Consider the following 5,667-nt stretch of genomic DNA (forward strand, 5'->3'; position numbering starts at 1 on the left):
ACCAACTTACAATAAAATATACATGAATCCACTACTAATAAACATGTATGTGTATGCATAGAGAGACAAATAGAAAGAGGGAGACCTTGGGATCATGGATGGAACTCTGACTAGACCTAGCATTCGGTGGCAATTCACTGGTACAGGACAAATTTGTCCATGTAAGCCAATTATACATGGTAACCAATTTTGGTAGCTCAATAATGGCTGAAATTAAGAAAAAAAATAAAGATTAAGGGTATTTCGTCAAAAAGAAGAAACCTAGATACTAAAAATGTTAATAACAGGGTTTTAGAAAAGGGTATTTCAGTCATTTATACAATTTTCCATTTGGGTATTAATCTTTATAATAAACCCATAAATCAAAACTGGATTTTTAATGAAAATCGATGAAGGTAGGGGTAGGGTTTACCTGAAACCTAGTCCAAGTGTTGTACTACTCTCTCTAGCAACAGAGACACTTGCATCATTACATGTTAATCTCTGAATTGCATTATTCAATCCTTCAAAATCAGATCCATTAGCAGAATTACTTTGATAAGTTAGAACATACCTTGAAAATAGAAAGATTTTACTCGAAATATGAGTCGAAATATGAGTTATCAGAAAGTTAAGAATCACTTTTTTGTGAAATGAAACATAATCCCCTCTTAGAAAACTCAAGAAACATTGTAGATTTGAATATTCATTACTTAGATAAGAAATAGGAAAATAGAAAGTGAAAACGTACACTTAGAAAGAGCAGCAACAGAATTGGTATCAAACCCAACGATTAAAGTAAGCATGGGGACAAAAATGCCGCCACCACCAACTGTTCCAAATGCAGAACCCAAGAACCCTATTATCGTTGCCATAACAATTCTCCAATTCAACTCCAATTCCTGAATGAAAACATCAAAGATGAAAAACCCATTCGGTTATAGAATCAAAAGCGTCAACGATCATAATTATGAGACTTACAGGCCAGATTCTGTCGTCGGAGGAAGAACACATAGCAGAGGGGAAGAACACATAGGATCGATTTAATGTATGAAATCGATGGGGTGACCCTTTCTGGTATCGATTAAAGGAAGCGATTGGGTTTAGAGCAAAAGAGATGAATCAAACTAAGAAGATTATGGCGATGTCGATATATGGACTTGGCATCTGTCTGTTCGATTAAACAAATCTCTAAATTTTTGGAGGCGTTTGAAGAGGCGAGGTATATGTGAATTAGGGATAAGTTTTTTGGCACGATTGAAGAAAAAATGAATGATTAGGTTAGGGTAGATGACGAAGGAAAGAAGAGAAAATGGTGTAACGGTGCTTGAGAAATAACGATGATGTCAGCAAACGATCCAAGGGTGAAAAATTAAGGATTGAAATGTAATGAATGACCCTGATTTCTTAAGATTAGAATTTAGGGTTCTCTTTTAATAATATTTAGAGATTGATGTAATATCTTCACTTATATCATTGTGACCCGGAGCGAAGCCCAGCAGTAGTTTATATTAATGGTATGGCATAAGGGGGAGCATCCCCGTTTTTGCGAGTCAAATTGAAAAAAAATAAAATAAAATATAATAAAACAAAACCTTTTTTACAAACAAATCTCAAAACCGTCTTCCTTTTACCAAAAATTCAAGCCTTGATCACATAATTTCAAGGTTTTGAAAACCGGATCGGAGACCGAACCGGTCGTCTTACCGGTTCGATGGTTCAGGTGGTCCAATCGATCGGACCGGTCTCAAAAACCGAAAAAACTGGATAATGTCATAATTATATTTAATTATATAAAAAATACAAAAAAATGGAAAAAATAAATATTTTTTAAAATTTCCGGTTTTGACTGGTTTTATCGGTGCAACCGGACCGGTTTTTACCAGTTTTCACCGGTTCAAATGAATACCAGTTTTTTGGCATTTAAGAACCGGATCTTGGACCGGCTCCCGGTTGAACCGGTCTAACCGGCCGGTCCGGTTTTCAAAACATGGCATAATTTGTAAATTAGAGATACCATATAGCCTAAGTGCCCAACGACCGAAAAGTTTAATTAACATATATTAATTGAATGTAAAACTAAGAGGAATTTGAAAGGTATTAATGACCTCTTTTTTATTTTCCATTATGATATAAAGAAGCTGTACAAGATCGATGATCACGTACACGAAAGTTGCATATAATATTATAATTTATATTCTTAAAACATCATACAAACTTATTCAAACTTGAACGCAAATAGGGTCCTAACCGAGTATTTACCGGAAACCCAAGTCATATGCCCTTGGCCGTAATGACCCTTCACCTCAACCGTAATATCCCGAGTAAAAGTTATATTGTATGTTAACTTGTGGTGTACTGCTGTGAACATGAGTTCTTGAGAAAAACTAGCAACCTCAGCTTTTACCCCATGTGGTACAGAAATTTCCCCGATGGTATAAGTCGAGTTTGCCATACCAACGTTAGTCACTGTTCTTGAGTATGTTTTTGTATCACCTTTTTTAAGTGAAACCGCAAAAGAAGGATAGTTTAGCTGTGCCTCAGGTATAGTTTTTGAGCATGAAACTTTCTTTTTAGTGATCATTTCGATTTGTATGGGAGTATAACCCAACCCACACAGATACGGAATGTAATCACTGGGTTGGATATCAAACACGAGCCCTGGATCGTTGGATTTTGATGGATTTATGTGACCTGCGCCAATGGTAAACACGTCTGCATGGAGGAATCTTGCGTCTTTTTGGTCTACAATGGCATGCCCTTTCAGATTTACTTGACTTGCGGTGGTCATCATTGCAGACTTGATTGCAGCCGGCGACCAATCTGGATGCTCGCTTTTTAGCAGTGCTGCTATGCCGGCGAGATGAGGACAAGACATTGATGTGCCCGATATTACGTTAAATGTTGCTTTGGTCTTTGTATTGTTATCAATCGATATAGGCCAAGATGCGAGAATGTTAACCCCGGGACCAATAATATCCGGTTTCAGGATTCCAGGACTTTCCAAGTTAGGCCCTCTTGAAGAGAAAGAAGCGACTTCTGGAGCTGTATCTATGCCGACTATAGTTCCACGAAAGAGGATAGTTGCTACAGGGGAAGTAGTCGAATTCAAATAGTTTTTTATTTGAATTCCTTCCGCGTAACCGACAATTGATGCAGGAATAACATTAGGCTCTATGATTGTAGTCTCGCCAAAAATTTTGTGATTAGCAAGAATCATGGCAGCTCCTCCGGCAGCCTTTACTACCTTGCTCTTATCAAGTCCAGAACTTGAACCCTGATCACACAATACCACCTTCCCTTTGACATCAATATGGTCTAGTGATCCATTCAAGCAATATGCTGCTGAGATCGTGTCTTTTGCATGGTAAACAAGGGGCCGAAGCTTATGATCGAAATCTTTAGGTTGGTTTATTGCCTCTCCGTCGAACAACTTTTTGTTCCCCAGATACACCGTTGTTCTTATTCTTCTATCAATCGTGCTAGCTCCAACTGTAAGGATCCATGGGGCTTCGTTTGATAATGATGAAGTACGAGGCCCGCCGTTACCTGCTGAACAACTCACGAAGATCCCTTTCTGCATGGCAACGAAGGCACCTGTAGCAATAACATCGTCGTAGAAAGGGAGGGAAGCTCCACCAAGTGATAGTGAAAGCACATCAACACCATCTTCAATAGCTGCATCCATGCCTGCTGCAATGGCGCTTCCTGAACAACCTGAACTGCACACTTTATACATGGCCACGTGTGCCAATGGTGCCATTCCAATGGCAGTGCCATTTGCATTTCCAAATACGTTCGCGTTGTGTACGTGACTTCCTGCTGCAGTACTTGAAGTGTGAGTTCCATGGCCGTGTTCATCGACTGGCGTTTTACTAAAGGGATCAAAGTTCCTTAACCCGATTAGCTTGTTATTACACCCTGCTACTTCACATTTGCCTTTCCATTTAGACGATGGAGGTGGGATCCCTTCATCATTGAACGAAGGATGCCCAGGAGTGATTCCACTGTCTATAATCCCAATTATGATTCCCTTCCCATAGTTTGAATCCGTCCAAAACCCTGAGTTTTGGTGTAAGCCCAAAAAGTGTGGGGAATGAGTTGTGTGTAACTGATACACTCTCTCAGGTCTTACAGACAAAACTCCCTTCATATTCTTCATCACCTTTGCTTGATGCTCCGACATTTTTGCAGCAAATCCTGTCATCACGTGGTGGTACATATGAACCATGATCGGTTTTTCATTTGAGATGGAAGCACTTTCAGATAGAAGTGATTTGTACCACTCTTCACGATCTTGAGGTTGAGAAAAGTCTTGGCCTTGGGGTGAAGTTAACTGAACAATGTAGGTTTTGAGTTCATTATCAGCCATGGTGGGAGAGACATTGAAGATGGTGGTGCAAGTGAGAAGCAACACATAAAAAATAATTGGCAACATTTCTTATCTCTTGCTAGGAATAAATGTGAAAGAGTTGAAGGATGTCTCTCTTTCGTTATTCATAACAAGTATATATAGAGCATTTAGTCGTGAATGTATATGATCAGTGGCTTCGTATTTCAAGTGGGCACCCATAGAAAGTGACATTTTCTTTGGAATTGGTTAAGGGATAATTAATTTCTAACAAACTAATTATAAATGGTTAAAACACAAAATGAAATATCTTCTTACTCCATCGTCTACAAATAGGAATGAATTAGGCTTATTAGAGCAACGTTTGCCTTGATAGAGATGTTTTCCCATTGCTAAAGTTTTGCCTTTAGCATAGAAACACAGAGATTCCTATTCCATAACTAACTATGCCAGAAATTGGCTCCTTGGCTCAAATTATCTGAATAACTTGCTTCAAGGCTTAAAAATTGCTTCATATGGTTGTTCTATGGATACATCTCTTATTATCATTTTTGTTAACCTAGAAAACTATACATGTTTTGCACGCTTATATATGAGGTTTATTCCCAAACCCTTATTAGAAAAAATGGGTCTTTTTGTATAACTTTTGAAAAAAAAAAAAATAATAAAGCCACTGAATCTATATTCAAATGCTTCAATATTTACACTTATTTAAATTTTAAGTACTTAAAATTGTAGTTCATATTATGTGTTTATGCATTTCGTTTATCTAAGGGAAATGGACTTAATAAGGTAATTAACTTTTCGGTTTGTTCACATCTGGGTAACTATCTTTTTTTTGTACATATCAAAGTACCGAACTTTTTGGAAGTGTTCACATATGACCATTATGACCGGCTGTAGCAGGTTACATCCGGTCATAATGGTCATATGTGAACACTTCCAAAAAGTCTGTTACCTAGATGTGTACAAAAAAAATAGTTACCCAGATGTGAACAAACCGAAGAGGTAAGAGTAAATTACACGAATGGTCCCTGGAGTTTGAGTAATTTGTGCGTTTGGTCCCTAACTTTTTCTTAACTTGGATGATCTCTACTGTTTGTTTTTGTTGTGCGTTTGGTCCCTACCTTACCTCAAAAGACTATTGTGCCGTTTTTTAATTTATTTTTTAATTAATTTTCTTATTCATATATTTATTTTTTATATATTTTAAAAAATTAATAGGCCCCATATATATGTATCTCCTCACCCTAAACTTGAAACCACATTCGAGAAATTTAAGCTCGGTCCCACCAGTCAACATCACATCTCTCATCCTCCTCAACTTCTTTTTCCTT

General features: G+C 37.6%; 1 pseudogene; it reads right to left on the reverse strand.

Annotated features, from left to right (window-relative positions):
* Positions 1 to 2,092: 2,092 nt before the first annotated feature.
* Positions 2,093 to 4,466, reverse strand: LOC145120474 (subtilisin-like protease pseudogene; annotated as a pseudogene).
* Positions 4,467 to 5,667: the final 1,201 nt, after the last annotated feature.

The sequence above is a fragment of the Lactuca virosa genome, chromosome 6 (assembly GCF_052849685.1).
Source record: "Lactuca virosa cultivar CGN04683 chromosome 6, Lactuca_virosa_CGN04683_v6, whole genome shotgun sequence".
In the NCBI taxonomy this organism is placed as follows: domain Eukaryota; kingdom Viridiplantae; phylum Streptophyta; class Magnoliopsida; order Asterales; family Asteraceae; genus Lactuca; species Lactuca virosa.